This window comes from Glossina fuscipes, unplaced genomic scaffold (genome assembly GCF_014805625.2).
Source record: "Glossina fuscipes isolate IAEA_lab_2018 unplaced genomic scaffold, Yale_Gfus_2 116, whole genome shotgun sequence".
Taxonomy (NCBI): domain Eukaryota; kingdom Metazoa; phylum Arthropoda; class Insecta; order Diptera; family Glossinidae; genus Glossina; species Glossina fuscipes.
Window position 1 is genome coordinate 2,431,894 of NW_023998459.1, and position 23,030 is coordinate 2,454,923.

At 34.8% G+C, this 23,030-nt stretch overlaps 1 long non-coding RNA gene across 1 annotated transcript in view; it reads right to left on the reverse strand.

Moving 5' to 3' along the window:
• Positions 1–3,636: 3,636 nt before the first annotated feature.
• Positions 3,637–23,030, reverse strand: part of LOC119640242 — a 53,470-nt gene continuing 34,076 nt past the window's right edge. The window contains exons 2-3 of the long non-coding RNA XR_005247628.1: positions 15,811–15,956; positions 3,637–3,998 (exon numbers count right to left, since the gene is read on the reverse strand). This is a non-coding gene — a long non-coding RNA (uncharacterized LOC119640242). The remainder of the gene's footprint in view (positions 3,999–15,810; positions 15,957–23,030) is intronic.

A 23,030-nucleotide genomic window follows, 5' to 3' on the forward strand; every position in this document is an offset into this window, starting at 1 on the left:
GCTCTTATGTTTCCCCAAATGCTAATATTTCAATCTATGTGACACATGCTGCCCTCTTCAGAGGGGTTGTCGATAAGTCTAAACATACGGATATAATCGTTGTGTTGGGAGACTTCATTATGCCACAAGTAATTTGTGGTTATTGTGAATACTCCGGCTGTATGGTACGACAGCTGATAGAGCTACACTGTGTCCTAATGAACTATTTGATAGCAATTTATTGCAATATAATCGTTTATAGAATTGTAACGGCAGACTATTAGACCTGTGTTTCCCAATGTCCTGGAGATATCTGTGTCTTCTTTCAGCTTGCCTCAAGATTCACATCATCCAGCTTTAAGTATAACTCTTCACAATTGACAGGATCGACCGTGGGTCTATTCCACGGATCGAAATCCATCTTTAACAAATAATCACTATGATTTTAAGAAAACTGACATCTTATTGCTGAAATCTCTTCTTTCTCATAGTAAGCTTGATTTCTCCGTAGGAAATATTGATACTGTAATGTTAGCGTTTTATAAAGACTTAAGCATTGCTGTTCCTGCGGCTGTATCAGTCAACAATCTATGACCTCGAAGCAGGCGTCCTCCATGCTTTAATAGTCCAATCAAATATCACAAAAATAGGAAGAACAGACTTTTTAAACAATAAAAGTGGTTCCGCTTACTTACATTACTGCAAGAAATATATTCAAATATCTCAACCACCTATTTTACCATAGATACCTACACTTTATAAAATCCGCATTCCTCGTTAACCCTAAACTATGCTTTAAGGTTGAGAATTTCAAAAGAACTCTCTATATATCCCTCCTAAGTTTCTTACAATGGTTTGGTCTCTGCTGATGGGATTGAGACCACAAACCTGTTTGCTGATTATTTCTGTTGCAACTGATAAGTTTGATCCAAGTTTACACTACCCTTATCCGATAACCCGGTGTTGATTTCCAAGTTGGCAATTTTTGCAAATAACATATTAGAGGGGCTGAGCTCTCTAACGTATAGATGTGCGCCAGGACCTGGGAGGATTCCATCGTGTATTCTTAAATCATGCTCCGCTGAGCTAAGTGGTGTAACTTCAAAGGTTTTTAATTCGTGCTTGAAGCTAAGTGCTTTCCCATTATATTGCAAAAAAAAGCTTTCTTATTCCAATTCATGAAATTGGAAACAGGCACCAAGTACAGAACTGTGGCATTTCCAAATTGTTTGAGTGTATAGTCACTCAGCATCTAGATTTTGCCATCAAATCATATATTTCTCTTTTCCAGCATGGGTTTCGGAAAGGAAGGTCTTGAATCTATAAGAGTTCACTTGCCAGGTGTCAAAGGCTTTTACTGGTGGCGCTTGCGCGGACGTTATATACGTTATATACATTTGACCTGGTTAACTATAACTTACTGATTTTTAAACTCCAGGCGTCGGGCTTTCCTGCCCATTTATCGAAATAATAAGTTCTTATCTAAAAAATAGATCATTAAGCATTCTGTTTAACAGCATTTCCTCGGGTGAAATCCCTTTGACGTCGGGTGATGATGTTAAGCTTTTTAATACATTTTCCTCGGATTTGGGTTCGCGTCAACTTCCAAATGGTGTATATAATTTGGTCGCATGGTGCTCGGTAAATTTTATGAAACTAAGTCTAAATAAATGCAAGTAAATGTCGCTCTCGAGAAGGTCGTCATAATTCGGTGTATTTCATTGATTCTCACAAGTTAGAAGAAATTAAGCACATGGATTTAGAGGTGCTATTTGATCAAATATTACGTTTTAATTTAATTTAACAATGTTCCCAATCGCCCTTCTAGGTACTTTATATTTATTGAGCTTAGTCAGTGTGAATACAACTACGAGCTGTTTTACCCGCTCAGTGATGGTAAAAAGTAACGTAAGTAAACCGGAACTACTGATTAAAAATCGTTCATCTATTTATCGATAGATTTAGCCACGGCCCACGCGAGACGAACCTTACCCGGTTTATTTGTATTAAAAGCCACGAAGACTGGAAAGTACCATATGCGGCCAGCGTGTAGTCCAAGACCTTTCCACCGTAAGGAGTAGTTTTTTTACTTATGTCTGCATAGTTTGGAGTCTTTTTCGAATTTCTTTTGGGGATACTTCAAATTATGTAACTGAAGATGATGTCAACTTTCGAACGACAACGCGGAATCACCTTTTCATCGAATACTACTTTTAAATTGTCAATTTTCCTTTATAGTGGTGCCTTTTCATGGCTTTTTCTTTCTCGTCTAATAAGACTGTTCTTTCTTGAGGGTCTTCCAGGTGAAAATATTATGTATTCACTTCATTATGTGGTGTTTTGTAACAAGTTCGCGTTCACATATACCGACATTTAAGGGAATTGAGCTTATCTCCTACCCTGCAGAGTCCATCTTAAACGAATTTTTATAAAGATCGATTAATTGCATCCATATGACAATCTTTTAAGACTTTGACGATGTCATTAAAATTTAAACATTGCGTGGGTGGTTCGAAAATATTGTAGTGGGGGAGATTCATTTTGAACACTCAATACTGCAGCATTAATATTGAGTGATTCAATTTCTGACCGTATTGCATCACCAGCCCAACGTACTTCTAGAGTTCCTTCTTTACCTCTCAGTTCGAACTTGTTCCATTAAAATTATCGACGATTTTTCCCCTAAAGCCGCAAACATGTCCAAAGAGCAACCATTGCAGGAATTGCCCAGAGCCTGAAGCATGGCCTTCCTTGATAACTATTATTATGTGTATTTATACTTCGGATTTTACAGATCTCATTTTTGAGAAAATGTCACACCGTTTTGCTCATGTTGCTTGACTTAGCTGGCAGCAACTGCTGTTGCTTATATCCAGCCACTCAAACTTTCATGATTGATACCTTTACGTCTTTACATGCTTAGTCCAATGTAGCTTTTGATTACTTGGTAATTTAGCGACTAAAGTTTTCACTTTCATAGGATTATCAAATTTGGTCACCATACTACACTCATCGAGAAAACATTTCGTACAGGCGGAGCATGTTCGATAATACCCTCCAGTCAGTCTGTCAAAGAAGGAATTTCATCCCTTTCTTTATCTTTCGGTAGGGACTACGCTCTGGGCGATTAAAACTCGTCCATTGCATTTGTGTAATGTCACCTGTCATTTAGGGAATCATGAATTTGCTCTTCACTAATTGTTTAGCACGACCGCGAAATCATGGTTGTAAACTTATTGAGTTTTTGCCGTCACAGTAATCGAATATCCCGGTTCTATTTTTATAATTCCTGATGAACACCGGACAGTTCTCAAATTTTGGCAGTGCCTTGGATAATACCCGGTAATAACGTTCCACGTTGTTGGTTGAAGCGAAGAAGAACTGTTTGTAAAAGAATATTTGTCTTGCATCACCATGCGATGAAATTTTTTGCTTTTTTTCCAAATGCGACCGATGAAATTATATTTTTTTCTTCTAACGTAAGAACTTGCAACTGTGTTTGTTTAAAATGTATGTAAGCATATTTGAGCTGATGGTGTGAGGAAAATGGCGTTGAATGTACTTGTCGTTGTTGTTGTCAGCGATGGGATATTGCTGAGGCCACTAATGTTTAAGAAATTTTGTTGTGCTAGTATAAAAGCCACTCGCCAACAATCGTTCGACTTTGTTGTGCAGGCGGTCTCAAAGGTACGGGATTGCTTACGTTACTTCCAATCGATTGATTACTTGGTGACGAGGTGATTTGTATATCGATAGAAATATGGTGCTGTCAATACACGGCAATTGTTGACTCACTTTTGACGTGTTCCTTAAGGCTACTTATTGACCAAAACAACTTGAGCAAATCCAAATTATATTAGCAGATTGTAACACTTGTTAATTTTGCAATCCTGTAGTGGTGTATTAACTTCGATCGCGACATTTTGCGGTCATAAAGAATGAAGTTCGTGACGCGTGAGATTTTCTTGGGTTTTTTGAGAAATCAATTTGGCCAATCTGGCTTCGATCGGTTGTGTTTCCTATAAGAAAGGGAAAAATATATCAAGAATCATTTTTAAAACTGGAGATTCTAGTAAAACTTTATGTATAAAAGTTTCGTTACGCCGCAGTTAATTTGCATAATTTGGAATTAAATTGCTTTTGCATTAGCCTATTAAATAATTAAATACTGTTTTGAATACAATCAATTGTAATGGAAACTATCAAGCAACTAAATTGCATTAAAGTTTAAGAAAAAGTGTTGCTTTCATACACAATTGCAGTAAATTTAAATACTGAAGTACCTATATTAAGTCATGTTAGTAAATTATGTACTGTAAGGAAGCGCTTTGCTTCCTTACGGAATACAGGTCCGTCCGCTTAAATGTCTACCATTAGACCATAGTAACATTTAGTCCGGTTCCTCCGTCCGCGCGAAAAACGAAATACCTCTCGGTAGGGCACACGATCATCCGCCTCTGGCCCTAACGCAATGTAAGTAACCATGGTAACTGCATAAACCTCACAAAAATGTATTACAGACACATGTAACATAAACCTCACACCAATATATTACAAACACTTGTAGCCTAAACTTTATACCAATACATTGCAAATACATGTAACATAAAGCTCACGCAATTATATTACCAACACTTGTAGCATAAACATTATACAAGTAGAGTACAAACACATATAGCATAAGTCACCAAATAAGTGATATCAAAACTACAAAACCAATCAAACCATGTAAATATGTATGTACAATTGGAAAACGTAGGTAACATCTGCAACCTTATATAAATATATTTGAAAAAAATCACATACATAACTGTATAGTAACATAGGATAGACACACATAACATGTAGGGAAAAAAAAATGTATTTTCATACAAGTCGGAGCTGAGGTTGCGGCAGAGAGTTTGTCAAACACATGTAAACGCATATAGCCGAGAGCATGCATGTAAAGGAACAGCGAGCGTGAATGCGACTATAAAAGAGCGTGCCCCATCACACTCAGTCTTTCGATTGTGTCATAGGCGCCTGAGGTAAGTGTTCACGGACTACTTGGTAAGCTGATTTTTATTAATAGTTTTTTTGACTTTACGGATAGGGGATGAGCTGGCTTAGCTGTTATTCGCCATCCCTGTAGGACTGAGTAATATTTTTTTCTAGACATTAACCAACTAGGGACAAACCGGTGGCCCAGAGGGGCAAGGCTGCTATTACACTGGCAACGTATCCGCTTTTTGTAGTAATCCGCGATATCGGAAGGAAAAAAGAATCTCTAACCACGTGTGCGAAAAATCGTTAATAAAAGTTACAAGAGGAAGTCGGGTCACCTCGCTGGTTTCCTCCTATCTCTCTACAAATTGCTTGTAATCTCTTATACAAAAATAAAAGCAACATAAGGTCACACCCGAAGGTCCGAAACATTTTGTTTTCTTATAAATTGTCTTGCAAAGAGTCCTCGAGTGGCTGAGTTTACCCTGACCAAGAAGACTCGTTACAGTACATACTCTTGTGAATACACAAAGAGCACCTCCTGCATCCTGAGAATAAAATCAAAGATTTATTTCGAGATACATAAGAAGAAAATTCAAAGTAATTACTTTTATTTTGAAATATATACATATATATTATGCTTTTTAACCAGGCCTTCTTTCGTTTGCGTTGAGGAGTAATTTCCCTATTCCAATTGACATATGTGTATCGCCAAGCGTTAGACCAATACTTGAGTACGCCTCTGTTGTGTGGTCTCCTTTCTATAGGTGCTATGTAGATTCAATTCAATGTGTTCAAAAGCAAAAAGTGTTTGCCCAAAGGAAATCCTCCCTATGAAAATAGGTTACTTCTGCCGCCACTTGAAAAACGTAGATTAATAAATCGTCTAGCGTTTCCTTCTTAATTTAAGTAATAAATGGTACTCTAGATTCCCTCTCTTTTCTAAGCACTTCATCTTTTTTAAGCCTAGTCAATGGAAACACAATTAGGAGCTGTTTAGCTCGCTCAGAGTTGTTCGCAAGAACCTAAATGGTCTATTACTTATTCCCAATATCGGATTCGTTGCAGTCTATTAAAGCAACTTTGCTTAATATACGCGATTTACCTATATCGTACTTAAACTAACTTGCATTGTTAAATTATCATTTTTTTTATTTCGAAAACTAAATAGTGTTGTTAACGTTGTCGGTTACAAAGCTTACGCATAATTGCAATGGTTTAGAGGTTCACTTGAAACCTTGATCTGTTTTTGTTTTGTGCGTGCTGCTGTGCTAGCTGTGTACATGCCTTTTTTTTCATTCTTATTCATTTATAAATGAATTATTATTTACAGTTACTTTGCTTTTATTATTCTTTTTTCACATCTTTCTATATATTGTGCACTAGCTTTTAAAATAATTAGTATAAAATTTACTTTTAAGATTTACTTGAATTCGACTGTTAATTTGGCTTCGTTGAATTTCATGTATAAGTAAGTAAATAGGTAAAAAAAAATGACAGTTTCAGTCGTTCTTTTGGCTCCATAAAAGTTTCGAAGAGTGCACTTTTTGAGTGCATCCATCTGTGGGGTTTGCGTTGGATACAAAGCAAAACCATCTTATTACTTCCGAAGTAACTAGCTTTACAATTAATATAATATACTAATTATTCCATCACATAAAAGTGTCTGACCTTGACTAGATGGTGAAAAATATTACTTTCTCCTACACAAACTTCGACGACTAACGTAGAGCAAATCTCATCAGAATTGGATTCCTTTTTTTCTTTTGTTGCTTTACCATTCCAACTATTAGTATAAAATTTTGAGCATTCTTTTGAATTCATCTGTACACGATTGTGTACGTTTTTATTTTTGTGTATAACCCCCTGAGTACAAGAACTGGGTAAACACATCTTGGATTGTTCAATTTTTTTTTGTTTTTGTCAAACCACTTTTTCTACTACCCAGCTAATTCTTTGTGCATTGCATTGTTAACTCGATTTTTTTTTTCGGATGACCGACAGTGTTTACCACTGGGGTTCATTCGTAGATAACTTGGGAATTATAGTTCCATTTGTAGCAGCATACTTTTGCTCAATCCGTCCACTACTTATTATGAACTATTGTTTATGTCAGGTTGGGCTCTGTGCTTATCTGAAAAGATAAACATTAACTTTGGACGAACATTACTTTTTAATTTGCCATTTAAGACCTCGAAGACTCGAAAAGTCTCCTTTCCTCTCGATAACCGAATATTTAATCCATTCTCCATTTTGTTCTTTGTGAGCAATTTACGATTTCATATTCAGTTTTGTTTATTCTTTTTTTATTTGTATTTAATAATATATTCATAACATATATCTTTTTACATTTGTATCATAAATTAATTCCATTATATTAGAACGTACACTCCGTATTATTATGAGCACACCTTTTTATGATATAAACCACTTAAAAGTTATTTCCATCTTTTGCAACGGTTCAGTGTCTGCAAAACCTCCCTGTTTGTCTGAAAATTAAACTAATGACTTAACAATTTTCAGGACTAATCTTAAGTTGAAGAGGATCGAAGATTGGAGAGACGGGCGAACATGTCACTGCTGAGCCAGCTAGTACGGCAAATATGGGGGTTTTAAATTTTTTTTTCACGGACACTCCTCAGAAGGTTGTATTTAAAGAAATATATATTTTTTAGCTCATAGGAATAAATAGAAACCTACTTATCGAACAGGCAGATCATAAGCCATAGGCCATTCTGCAACCTATCGTACCTACAGTTTTCCTCCGCCCTTGGTTTTAAATAGAAGGCCTCGAAGCTGAGTCCGATAACTCTCATAACTTGCTTTCCTCTCACAAAAAAAAAAATTTTAGCACATTTTTACTTTAGTTTCTTTGTTATTTTCTTTTAATTAATATTACCTTCAACAGCAGAAACAATGTCAATATCTCTACATTAATTAAAAGGGGACGGATTAAATAATTTGTAAGTATATATGTATGATTGCTTAAATTATGCTATATACTAAGGAAATCATATATTTACGTTATATGTAAAATAGATGCCATGAAGAACATTATATGCCGAATGCTGCAGATGATGACATTAATATTAGAGATGACAAAATTAATAGTGAAGTTGACGACGTAATTAAAAGAGGAATTGGAATGTTTCTGAATGAACTGACCTCTTCCTAAAGGACAAACTTCGCAGCGCCATACAATACATATTTTGTTTTTCTATCCATTACGAAATGTAGACTCGAGTTTTAAACATTTTTAAAATGTGAGTATTATAAAAGGCGATATTATTAATATTTTATTTCTTCTCAATATGTCTGATACATTTAACAGAACAACAAATTCCTTATTTAAAATTGGAAAATTAAAAAAAATTTTCAAAGCGACAAAAATTAATTAAAATTCAAATTTATCAGTTTACAAATATAGATCCTGAAGAAGTCTTCTGCTCCAGTTTGCAATTGGACATTACGTTTAAACATATATTTTGGGACTGCCAAAACCTCTCTACAACAAAATACATGAACAAAACGCTTACGACTTTTAAAAACTGAAGGACAGGATAAGATGAAGGATAAAATAAGAAAATTTTATTATGCTCATGTAAGCGAACATAGTGAGGTTTAAATATGCATGTCGGGTGGCTATCGGCAAACTCATTTGAAATCTTCTTTACGGCTTGAATTAACTCGAACTGATTGTTTTGATATTTTTAAGCTATCATCAGAATGCGTTAGTATCGAAACCGAAGGAGCTAAGACCGTCGTGTCTTTGGTGAGACCAAGCGAATAAGGGAGCTTCCTTCCAATGGTTTTTCAAAACCTTCTTACATTTAGGATAATTAAGCTTATTTTAGGTACCATAATCATAACATGCGTTTTTCTGCTAGGCAATTATCAAATCCAGTTTGTGAACAATTTCATATTCAGACATATGATGATTACAAGATTTTTTGAACTTGGATTTCTTCAACCCTTCGGCTAGTAAATCACGTCTCAACATTCTCGCAAATGAGCTCCGAATGTAATTTCAAAATGTATAAGTGCTTTCCGGACATCGGAACATAAGTTCCTTTTCAGTGCTTCGACTAATTCATTATCACCTGTAGGAATTTCAAGCCGATCGGTCAATTGCAAAATTGCGCCATTATACACACCACACTTTTCAGCAATGTTTTACTTTCTACTACGTATCACTACACTATTTACACTAATCTTACGACACAAAACTACCCATTCCACTGTATGGACCATACACGGTAGTATCTCCTATTTGACTAAATGGCTCTTACGATAGTATTTCTAATACCAATCCAAGGCTTTACCTTTTACCAATGTTTAGATGCCAACCGTAAATTATATTAAATACTTTATACAGATTCGAATTGTAATGTAAATGACAAACTGTTGGAGATTGTATCGGAAGCGTACCGGTGTGAAAAGACAAATTATGATAATTTGAATAACGTTGAGTTGTATTTATATTCAAACAGCTCAGTTGACATCTATTGGCACATTGTCTCTAGCCAATTGTGATTGTTAAGCCTTAAATTTTTCATTCGCTTTTTATTCAAAGTCTTGTTATTTGTACTATCTTTATGAGGGTTAGTATTGGAATTAATTTGGAATATGCTGTTGTCGCAAATTCGAGAGGCAATTCAATCAGAATGATTAACAAGGCGGCCCATTCTTGATCAAGCGGAATATTACTGTTTTTGTGCCAAGTAAACACTAATGCACTCTTCATGAAAAATATGGTTGCACAAAGAAAAAATAACGTTTTAAGAGTTTCAAAATTCCGCGATTACACGATGGGCAATATTCTCCATTAATTTGAAGTTTTTATCTACCAAATTTGCGGATTGTTCTTTTGCCACTTCAATGCTAAGGTCATCATGCTCGTGTTTTAGTTATTTATATGCTCGCTTAAGTTTCTCAAATTTACCGGTAATGCCGTTGAAGATATCCTTTTCCAGTTTTCGTATTCTTCAATTCTTGTGACTGTATTTCTTGCAATTGTTCCAGTTGCTTTTCCAACTTTCCTATTTGTTCACATTTTTCTTCGTATTTTTCCTTTCAGGCTTTATGCCTTTCTAGCAAATGATTTTAACGGGCCTTAAAATCCAAAAAATAATCATCCACTTGGCTACTTCTTCAACTAATTAAGCACTTTGAAAAAAATCAAAATTACACAATCACAATTCTCCTCCGTTCTTAATTTCGCTGCGCAGTGAAAGTTTAAACTCCAACCCAAGTCCAACGCGATTTCGAATTTCATTGCCGAAGAGTTTGCCTTTATCGTAGCAACAGTGAGTGCCCAGTCGGCAAAGGCATGATGCTCACCCATTGAACACACACCCACTAGGATGCGACCGCCTATCTATCTCTTAAATTTATTCTTTCGTATCTTCATCTATTGTCAAAAGTTTACCTGCTAAAAATCAGGTAATATAAATCCAAATAAAAATATAAAAAAATTTATTGGATATTTTAATCCATTTTATTTCTGAGAGGAATATTTCTAATACCCTTGATGTGGAGAAAGGAGAATAAATATTTTCAAGATTTACATTCCAACAAGTGGTCGCTCATTTATTTACTCTCTAAAATAACAAAATTCGAAGATCAAATACATTGTGTGGTAACTGACGCGCGCGAGATCGTACGCTTTTGATTGTTCTATTGCTTAAATTATTCTTATCGTTTTGTACGCGTTTAAAGCTAAGTATTTGTAAAAATATAAAAGTATTAAAGGTGTAAAAGTGTAAGAATTACATTAATTACATTAAAATTTTGTGATTTTCATTTTGGTTCTTGCGATTAGCACTTGTGCTCGCAATAGTAAATCTCTTTTGAGTTTTTTTTTTTTCTTCCTTTGGTGTTAAAAGCTCTTGGCTTTTTTACCGTTACTTCAGTAGTGTAAATTTTACGTGTAATTTTAGAGATCATTTTTCTGATTTTTATTCTCTCTTTTTTTCGTGCTTCCAGTTTGGTTTTGCTTTCTGTTGTTCTTTTGCGCTCTTGTTACAGTAACAACGGAACGGAGAAGTTTTCTTAAATATCTTAAATTTATAGATAAACTTAGTGTTGTGGATTCCTTTGAATTTGTTCTTTTTTGTCCTAATAATTCACTTCTTTCTTTGTGTTGACTTGACATGGAGTGCTTATATATACCATGTCGCGCAAAAACAGACCCAGAATCGGAAAGATTCGTTTCATGTTGGGTCTGCGAGCGCAAAGGCTTAAATGGTCATGCCCTGACGGTAGGCAGCGAGACATTGATTTCTGCAAACGTGTCAGGGAGACGCGAAATAGTTTCTCGGAATTGGGTAGAAATCTCAGCTCGTTGTGGGAGAAGTTTGAGCTAATTAAGTCTAGGTAGGTTTGATGAATGTCGTTTCATTGAGCACTCATCTTCTACCCAAGCCAGAAAGATAACAACTCGTAGTGTAGCGTGTGGGACGTCACCTCTGAGTTCTTCTAAATCTGATTCGTTAGTACAAGTTACCGCTCCCTCTAACTCTAAAATGAACGTCAATGCTTCCGATATTGTTAAGTCGGTCGATAACAACATAGTTACAAACAAGCCGGCAAGTCTTTCTGTTTTAAGCTAGGCTGAAGTGGCAAGGGTACCTCCCCCAGAGCCGCCACTCACTCTAATCAAGAGCCATCGCCTAAAAATAATGAAGAGAAAAATAAGTCATCCTCTCCTCCTGGCTGTTCGCGTGTGAATGCTGGTCACCAGACTGGGCAAGTCTCACAAGCTGCCGGTACAAGGGCGATAACCCCATCTATATTTTCCCCAACTCGAAACTCTTCTACTGTGAACCCCCCTCCTGTTCCAAATAATGACATTTTCTTGACGCCAGTTCCTCCCAGAAAAGCAATATTTGTGTCAAGACTGGCACCTGAAACATCGGTGGATAACATAAAAGGTTATCTGGCGACGAAAGTCCCATCAGTCAACTTAAAGCGTGTTAGCATCTTCAAAATGGCTCCTTCTCAAGCTAGGGCAATCTCCTCTTTTAAAATATTAGTTCCGACTGAAAACAGTGATATGTTGTTAAACAAATCACTGTGGCCAGTAGGATCCTTGATTAAGGAATTTATCGCTCGAGATCGTTCCCGTAATACCAAAGCAATAGTCTTGTTGCCTTCAAAAAACTAAATGTTTCTTCAGGCCCATTATCTCTCATTTATCAAAATGTTAGGGCCCTAAATTCAAAAATTCGTTTTACTTTTCTAAATCCAGTGAGTACGGAGTTTTTCTGTTTGGCCTTCACTGAAACTTGGCTAAAATGTGATCTTCATTCCGCGGAACTTTTTCACAATTCTTTCCAAGTCTTTAGAAATGATCGCATTGGTGTTGGTGTATTAATTGCCATATCTGCGTCAGTCACGTCCAATTCAATAGAATTTCCCACTTCTCCTGACGTTGAATTTACCGCCATTCGTTCGAAAATGCCTAATAAACAGCTATTTATAACCTGCTCCTATATTCCCCCAAATTCTGATCTCCATTTACAAGAAACACGCTGCCCTCATTTGTGAAGTGGCCAAGCGGTCTAGACGTAACGATTCGGTGGTTGCATTGGGTGACTTCAACTGGCCTCAAGCTACTTGGTGTTACAGTGATAGTTCTGGCTGTTTGATTCCTACTTCAACGTCTGATAGGGTTGTTGAGTTCTTTAGTTCTTTGATTATAATTTGGTTCAATATAACCGTACCACTAATTGTAGCGGTAGACTGCTTGAACTCTACTTTGCCAATTTCCCTGAGATTAGTGTAAACGGTTGTCCACATATTAGTTTACCTGGGGATCCTTATCATCCAGCAATGTGCATTTCCTTTCATCACAAGCATGATGATTCGTTGAACTGGCTTAATGTGCCAAATCAAACTTTTTTAAATAAATATTATTTTCATAAAATCAATATTGTATTGCTAAAAAAAACATCGTCTTTCACATATGAGGCTTGATTTCTCAACGGGAAATATTGAAAGCTTATTGTCATCGTTCTACAATACATTAAATCTAGCTATTGCTGCATCTGTTCAGATCAAGCAGTGCCGACCTCGTAGCGCATACATTAAATCTTGCGCTGTGGAGTTATGTGGTGTGATCTCAAAGATTTTTAACCTGTCCTTGAATTGAGGTGTTTTTCCTTCGTGTTGGAAGAGTAGTTTCGTTATTCCTATCCAAAAAAATACAAGTAAACAATTTGTGTGAGAACTACAGAGTCATAGCCAAGTCGAGTGTCTTGCCTAAGTTGTTCGAGCGAATTGTGACACAGAACTTGCTCTTTGCCATTAATTCGTATATTTGTCCGCACCAGCACGGCTTTCGGAAAGGGCGATCTACAGTCACTAACTTGTTAGAGTTTACTTGCTATGTTTTCAAGGCTTTTTTTAGTGGCTTCCGCACAGATGTGATATACACTGATTGAAGCAAAGCGTTTGATATGGTTAACCATAACTTACTTATCTTTAAACTCCAAGCCTCTGGCTTCACTTTCTATTTAGGGAAATGGATAAGCTCTTATCTGCACAATAGATCCTTCAGGGTTTTGTTTAACTCCATCACCTCGGATGAATTCCCCGTTACGTCTGGGGTACCTCAAGGAAGTCACTTAGGTCCTATTTTATTTCATTTATACATTAATGATCTCCCATCGGTGGTTAATTCCCACAGATTTAGGCGATGTATTTGACTATAGGTTACGTTTCAACTTGCATATTGAGCTCTCGATAAGCAAAGCTAGGTCCGCGCTTGGTTTTATAAAAAGGTGGTCCAAAGAGCTTGATGATCTTTATATTACGAAAAGTCTTTACATGTGTTTAGTTAGGCTTATACTTGAGTATGCCTCTGTTGTGTGGTCTCGTTCATATAAGTGCTACGTAGATTCAATTGAATTTGTTCACAAGCTATTGTTGCTGTTTGCCCTTAGGAATTTGGCTTGGCACCTGATTGATCCTCTTCCAGCCTATGAAAATAGGTTGCTTCTGCTGTCTTTACCGTCTTTTGTGAAACTTAGGTTTGTTCTTGGAGTTTTCTTTGTAATCAAAGTAATAAATGGTGCTATTGACTCGCCTTCATTGCTTGGTGGAATAAGCTTCTCACTTTATCTTGGTTAAGCCTAGTCAGTGTAAATATAATTGGGAACTGTTTAATCCGCTCAGAGTAGTTTGCAAGAACCTAAATGACGTCTATCACTTATTCTCATTATCGGACTCTTTAAAGTCAATTAAAGCAACATTGCTTAATAGGCACGATTTACGTATGTCGTACTAGCTTTTAACCTTAAAAAGTCGTTACGATTCCAAAATTGTTGTTAATTATTATCGGCTGCCAGGCTTATGCATGTTTGCGATGGCTTAGGGGTTTATTTGCAATTTGTTCCTGAACTGGTTGTAAGTGTGGCTCTATGCTGGTTGTGTACATGCTTGTTTCTTTTTTCTTTTTTTCCTTCTTATTTATTTTATTATACTTGTACTAAGTTCTATTATTAATTAATATAAGTTTTGCTTTAAGTGCCAATTGAACTCGACTTTTATTTGTTTAGTTGAGTTTCATGTATAAGTAGAATTAAAATCAATAATTAAATAAATATATAACGTAGCATTGATATAACACATATATTTTATAGTGCATGCCGACCTGTAACAGGCACATGGATTTCATTTCTATTACAACAGCCATGGACGTCTGGCAAAATAATTCTTTGGGATAATTCTTTTTGTTTGACTTACGGACAGGGGATGTGAGGCTCAGCATAGTCGTTATCCCTGAAAAACAGCGAGGTACTTGACTCACGGGAAAGGGATGGCAGTCTCTGCTTAGTAGCTGTCCCTCAACAAAGGATAAGACCAATCTCTCTGATGACTTTTCGAACATTTAGGGATAATAAAAGCAACTAGAACACAGGCAAGAACTCACAAGTGGCGCTATTGGCTCAAAAGGTTGGCTGCTCTAATCTATGCCGCGTATTTTCCAGAACTTCGCTACATACGGAATGCGGACAATAATATCTGATAAAGTCACTACAAATAATATTCGGGCCGCGAGTCACCACGCAGGTTTTCTTCGTTAGAAAATCACATTTACATTTACATAATACATTTATCGCTGTTAATACGTAAATCATAACAGTCTATCAAAATCGTTTTCGTCCACGAAATCGTAATTAGCTATCAAGTTTCCGCTAAATAATATATAAAAGAAAGTACGATTGTCAAAGATACCCAGATAACACCCGTTTCATTGAAACACTTCAAACTCATATAAATCGTCAGTTGTGCGTGTAAGCGCCAGGGATTATTCAACAACTTCCAAAGCACCGCTAACATCGTACATTGCACAAAGTTTAACATAATTCTATATATAAAAATTTCAAAACTTTACCCAACATTTTTTTCGGGTGGTTGAAATGGATGACTTCCGCAAATTGATGCTTAAATTAATTTTTTAATCTTCATTTCATTATTACTAACAATCATAAATATTTCCACTCTTCTAAATAAATCTTCGATGCAGTTATAAGCAATTTCGCAGTTGCGCTTTTTGCGCAGTTCTTCCTAATTTTGTAGCGCCAATTAAGAAAATAGTGCGTAAATGGTATAAATGTTGCCAGTTTTATGAAGTGTTTCTGAGTTGCCAGCAGCTAGAAAATAAATTGCGATGTTGCGTTTGGTACGTTTTAAAAGGCGCTTTACTGAACGACATATTCTCGACTTAATATTTACATAAGCTATCGCTGCCGCTGTGAGTTTAATGAAATACAATTTAAAGGCAGTAGATAATATTTGTTTTATCGAAAAAATGAACAACTCAATTGAAGCTTTTATACATACGTTTGGGTGTCGTTAAACGAACTAAATTGCGTTTATGCGATTCATAATCAATATGTTCAAGCTGATGTCTCCGTCGGTCCAATATCTCTTCTGTAGAAGAGAATCAAGTAAAAATTGAAATAGTGCGCGATACTGTGGCGAGTGAGCTGAAAATAGTAATAATAATAATCTAATAAGGAATGTGATAACCGTCCACTCAAAAAAATTATGTAAAAATCTTGAAGGAAAAAATGTTTCATATGTTTTCTTTCGACTTCGCTGCATCTCTATTTGATTTGTAAACAATTTCATATGTTTTCTTTTGAATTCGCTATACCTCCCTTCGATTTCATACGTTTTCTTTTGAATTCGCTATACGCAAATTTTTTTTATTAGCAACATTTGCCCGTTGCTTTTTCAACTTACATACATATGTATAAATATACCAATACGTTAATAATGGATATGAAAACGGGTACCTAAGTATTACGTTGAATAAGCAGCATACAATTGCTTCGAAGCCCATATATAATAATGAGACATTTACGAAGGTTTTTCGCGTTGTATAGGTTGCGCAGAAGCCAAATTAACTTTGCTGTGCATAAATATAAAATTTATATTAGATTAGTTAAATACACGCACTACACATATTTAAGTTACTTTATAAAATTTATAATTTACCGATTGGTGGCCGCACTGTAGCAATAATTGACCAAAAAATCATAATTCAATTCAATGAATACATGGAGAGTGATGCAGCCGTAGGGAGCTAAGACGTTATGATTCGACAATGGCCTCCAATTTTTCTCTCATTTTCAAAAGCTATTGGCTTCATAATTCTTATAGGGTGAATTACGAAATAGTTTTTTTTTTTGTATTCCAGAAACGCTTAGAACGTAACCGTTCATCAAATCTATTAGATTAAAATCTTTTATTGCGAATCCTTACTTGGAAAATATAACACTTTTTTCTGACAACATAGTATTAATAGTGTTCGTGTTTTTCAAGGAATATTTTTTCCTTATCTGTTATGCTGTTTAAAGGTACTTGCTTCTTTGTTCTTTAAAGTGCGACGACCAAGACTTTTTTCATTAACAAAATTTTTTTAACAATTAATTTTCTGTTTATTTTACGTTCACTTTTAATAATTTTATTTATAAATCTAATTTCTTCTTTAAAAAATACTTTTTTTAAATAATTCGTGACACGTAACGTGAATGTCTGGATCAATTTTGTCTTTTCTCTTCTTTCTTCCAAGCCTGTACATTCTCTCTAGGCATATCAACTTTGTTCTTCGCCGCAGTGAATAATAAGCGTTGAAATTGAAAATCCATTATCGGATTGTAAATGGAACAAATGTTACTACCCCTATGGACATGGTGAAAGTACTTGCAGAACATAATATCAATAAAATAAAAAGTGGAATGTTAAGTATGATAAGCCGCCACTGATACAGTTAGTTTTTTATCTAGCTCTGCGGATATCTTCAGAAGATAATATGTATAAAAATGTTAACTTTATTTTAAATAAGTAGACTAACCATATAGTCTATCTTCTCTGAATCGACTATTGCTGGTGCCCACCTTCAGCCTCAAAATTTATGTCTTTAGGATAAATATAAACATATATAGATAAATATAAATTATTGTAATGATACCATTTATAATAAATACAGTTCTATTTTCTCCGTCCGTGAATTAATAGTAAATTACCTTTTGGTCTACAAGATATTTTTGTCCTCTTTATCAAACACTTCTTTCTTTGTTTCTTTGGTATTATCTGAGATTATCGGAATACGTTTTTAAGTCAATAGAAAATAGTTATATGTTCAATTATCTGCATCCGAGTTTCTGCTGCTGAATAGTGAACATTTCAATTTTTCTTTTGTGTTTTATAAAAAATGTCTCGTTGTGGGTGAATAAGCAACTTATTATCAATATATTTTAAAGAATGATTGTATTCATACTTTTGTTCCTAGTTGAAAATGTCATGTGGAAATGACCTTTCGGAGGAGGAGTGCTGGAAAATTAAAGTAATCGGACTTGCTGGTAAGAAAATTGTAACGAAAATTAAAATTTAATTCTACTTTCTAAACTGTGAAGCTAAAAAAGGCTAAAGAAGCCTATAAGGTAGACGCACTCTATAATATGCTCACGGACTGTTACACCAAAGAATTTGCACGTACTTGCCCCTTACCGAATACCAGACGAGCGAAACTTCAACTAACCGATCGGAGACTTGCCACTGCCCACATTCTTCACTTACCCTGCCTGTTGCTTTCCCTTCGGCCAATAGAAAAGTTTGTAGGGGAACCGAAGTTGGGTCCCAAAACCCCTAACTGCCTAGTTTATGATCGCCTCTAATGATTTAAACTAATTAGTTACGTTTCGCCACAATTTTTTTTTTTAATTTTTATTATTTCATTTTTTCAAGTTTAACGAAATAAATAAAAAAGACAGTATATCATATTAGTGACCCTTAAAGCAAGAGGAACAATTGTAAAAATCGTGTAAGCAAGAGGAAGAATTGAATTTTTAAAATATTTAAAGACCCGTAAATTGTGTGAGCAAGAGGAAGTATTGTAAAAATTGTATTTACTTATATACATAAAAAAATTATATGTGAAAGGGACAATAAAAATAGAGGCTTAATCCTTTTACCGTATTAAATACTATTTGAATATTGATGCTAAATAATAATCTACTGATTAAAAACTTAGTAATTCATTCGACATCCTGCTTGTTCTGTTTGGTTCATCAGTATTTAGAAAAGTTTTTGCATAGAAAAGTTCTTCTTCACAAAAATTAAACCGCAACATTAGCGCCAATAAAAATAAGCTTGCATAGGAATTGTCAAATAATAGTGACAGCGAAAGTCGAACTGCGACATTCAAGCATATATGAGATGTGCCATATACCATACCATGTGCAGAAATATTTGTATGTATAAACATGACTATGTTTCTTTTGTTTTTTCTGTTTTTCTAATCAAAAGTTAACCCTACTAGCCCCTTTGTTCACATATTCAAACTAACGCCTCAATTCTTTTCTTTTTCACGATCCGATATTTTTCTTTTACTTGTTCTACTTTTTTTTCAATTTTTGATTAACTTCCTTCCAGAGGTTTGTCTAACTAATTTTCTTGCCTTAACTATTCATACCAAACAAAACACGCGTCATTATTTTTTTTCTTTATATAATATTATTTTTATCAAAAAAATGCCAAATAAGAATTTACCAGGAATAATTTAATTTTTTTCTTCCGCTCTGCTATAATCGCATGCGTTCCTCCACCTCCGACAAGAAAAAACCCTTCTTCTTTTACTTAAGCACGCAAAGGAAATCTGTCCATTTACATAGAAAAACGTCCAACTTTATTTTTCTTTCTTTGCTTAATTTACCTTACAATTCTGGATCTTAATTTACTTTACATTTTTAAATATTTCATATTCATTCATATTTTAATCTTTTTTCCTTTTTCATTCCGACGTCTAAAAATCCCTTCACTGACGTTCTTCTTCTTTTCGACCCAAATATTGGCTTTTTCGAGCGAGAAGTTCACAACTCTTCGTTCGATTCTTTATTGTTTTAATGACAACGAAACGAGATCGTGAAAGAAGAAAAAACCTCATATTACAAGCTTGACGAGAGAGCAGTTGCGATAAACCTGCACTTCAAATCAGCCTCATATTACCTAAACGACTTTGATAATTACCGTTGCATAAAGCGCAGTGGATGCACCCCAGCGTAGATTAGAGTACTAAGCGGCATATTTGACACAAAACAACTAATGAATATAAGGACTATAGAATGTAGAATGAGGCCTAAATGTACAGAAATAGTGTGTGCAGAAATTTCTTATGGACGATATAGCTCTTAGATATGAACAGAAAATTGCCAAAACACGCTTAACACAACACCATAAACACCCGTATTGATTTTTTGGGAGAGAGAGCTAGTAGGCAATATTATATTTAGTGTTGAGACAACGTTTAATTTGGACAGACCATGATCATCATAAATATTGGGAAGAGATATGACATCCTCGACTAACGTGTTAGAAGCGTAAACATAGCGATCGATCGCTTGCGGTATATGCTGCATTTAGAGCACGAGGCAAGCTAAAAAAATGATTTGTATCTAATAAAACAAGCGCGAACGCACATGTGGACTGGTGTAACATGTGTTTGTTTTATGTAAGAGTTGTTAAAGATGCATGCCTATCTCACTCTTGGGGAGAAGAGGATGGTCATTTAGAAAATTTATAGGATAAGATTAAAAAAAAAGAAAAAGTGGTCTTTAAAGTGTAGCGTTCAGAAAATATCCATAGGGTAAGAGGAAAGAACAAAGGAAAAAACAAACGAAAAGGGTGGCCTTTAAATGTGGTTGCAGTGGCGAGCAAAAATATGCTAAAACACAAATAAAAGTGGAAATTAGTAAAAAGTTTTATTAAAAATCACTTTGGCAAGTAATGAGACAGGGAGTACTCAAAAATCTAAGCGTTTTCTTAAAAAGTCTAAAAGAGACTTTGAAATTCGGGTACACTTGCCAAAGGAAGAGATAGATGTCAAGAAATTGTATATATTAATATCTGAACGTCAAATGTCTTAAACTGTATTAAAAGATTGGAAGTCTATATAATTTTAATCACAAACATGATGGACAAAAATGTATGACAAACTCGGAATAATTTTTGGAATTTTAGTTCATTGTGATTACAAGGAAAATGCAAACCATTAAAAATTTTCTTGAAACTTCGAAATCAATTTTGTAATTGACACTGTGCAAAAAAAAGTAGACGCCACATTTGGAGATAAAAAAAAAGAAGATTTATAAGAAAGTCCACATTCACACATAATGCAGTGATCAAAAATTTGCGAGGTGAGTGAAGATGATAAAATATAAAGGTAGGAGTAGATATGTGAAAATTATAATATGGAACTTTTAAAAGTCACATCAACTGATCAAAAATATTTTTAACTGCTCGTGTTTGCAATATTGCTAAAGGTAAACTGTATGGAAGGAAAACTGTATGAAAATTTTGATATTCGCAATAAGCTATAGAATGGAAGTACGTAAAAGCGAACATAGAAACCTAAAATACGTATAACTGCGGAATTGGTGTTTCAGTTATAATTTACGCAGTTGAAAGATGTGAATTGGAGTAAATATTAGGAAATACACAAACATTTATTCTATTGAAAATTTGGTGCATTTAAAATTCTAAGAACACATAGAAAAATATTAGAGATACATAGGATCTAGAAAAAAACATAATACAACGTAAAAATAAACAAAATAGAAAAGAACGTAACATACATGAGAAAATAAATGTAGAAAGCGTACTTACGAAAAGGATAAGAAAACAACAAAAAATTTGATGAAAGTCAAATGTTGAACACTCTACGTTAATATAGACAAACAAAAAAGGACGTGCCATACTATCGCTGTATTACACGTATACATTCATTTGTAACTTATAGTAAGGTATTTTCGCTTATACAAGTTACCTTTTTTTGTTTTTCTTTCTTTTAAAGTTCAGAAATAATATCTTTGTTACACAAAACAAATAAATCTTAATATAAGAATATAATTATACGAATAAAGTGCGAGCGCTTGCTTTGGTAGGTGTAAGCGCCCTTGGGACAAGCATTTAAAATCCCCCACACTACCCGAACTATCTAGATTAACAATGACATGTGCAATCTACAGCTTCAATCCTCTTTAAGTGGCACTAAGGTAGCCCTTAAAATAATCAAGTCCGTACTCCAACAGTTCGGCAAACAGTGAGGACAATGAGAAATAAAGCCTTACGCTTATTAGAGAACAATTTAATAAACTGTAATGGAGATTTATACGATGGTAATTGGATGTTCAACAAGACAACGCTCCCATCCAAATCGCACGGCTTTTTAAATCACGCAATAAGTCGTTATTAAGGTGTCCACCTATGACCCCCGATCTCAATCCGATTGAGGACCCCTGGGGAGTTTTTTTTACCAAGATATTCCTCGTGTCTGAAAATATTCTACACTTCAGAAATATAAACTTGAAATATTTTCGGAATGGGAGAAGATTGCTATGACCACTCTGAGAAACTTGGTAGGATATATACCACGCGGACTAGAACAAGTTCTTGTTCATAACACCACTATGCTAATTACGTAATAATACGGCTTAACAATAGAAATTAATATTAAACTTGATTTTTACACATATAACTATTTTCTATGAAGCTATGTTGTTTCTTGATATAAAAAATAAGTTAAGAATACATAATTTTTATATTTTTACAACGTATAAGAGAGAAACTTAAAAGGACATTTAAAAAAAATTTATTCTTTGAGCTAATACCCAAAATAATGCCTTCGACATATAAACATTTGATAAGGGTAATATATAACAAAATTACAAATTTCTTGGAACGTCTGGAAAAACACGGCGTAATAGTCGGAAGTAAAATAAAAATAAATATACTGCGGAATGCTGCATTGCTGCTACATACGGTCAACGATTTATGCGCAAGGCGTTCAATGAAAAGATTACCAAGGCTCGTTGGTAGAAGATGAAACCTAGCTTATAGCAGGATTAAAAAAAACAAACTGTGGGTGGGAGATTTGACGGCACGAATAGAAGGAAATGGTATTCATTAACTATGTTGAACGTAAACAAAGGATTTGTTCGAAACGAGGAAGAGAGCCTGCGGTGACGGAAATTGATAAAGTACTTTTTGAAATACAAATCCTCTAAAGGCTATACATAACTTTCCTTCAGTATTGTAAACAACGTCTACGTTGTTGCAAATTTCGAAATAGTTTGATGTCATTATGCTTATTTTATGCTTATTGCAGATCTGCAGACTTAGATGTTATACATAACTTAGACCTGTTTTGAATACGTTACTTTGAATTCCACTCATGACATATTATTCATATCTTTCATCTAATCTGGTCATCATGCATAAGTGATGAAACATCTCATCTTACTTCACTTTTTTCTTTTTCCCAAGATTTTTGTTAATAATAGTCACTTTTAGTTCCAAAAAAAATTTTCTTTCAAAACGCAACGCAATCGACGAAAATGGTTTCCGTCCTCTTTCTTAAGTTCACAGCAGAAAATGGTGAAAATGTGTCATTGTGACACTTTTATTACTCTCGACTAGGTGGGGTTGTTTATTAAATAATATGTAATACATACCCGTTATTTCATACAGTTTATGCAAAAGTTAAGTGCGACTTTTTG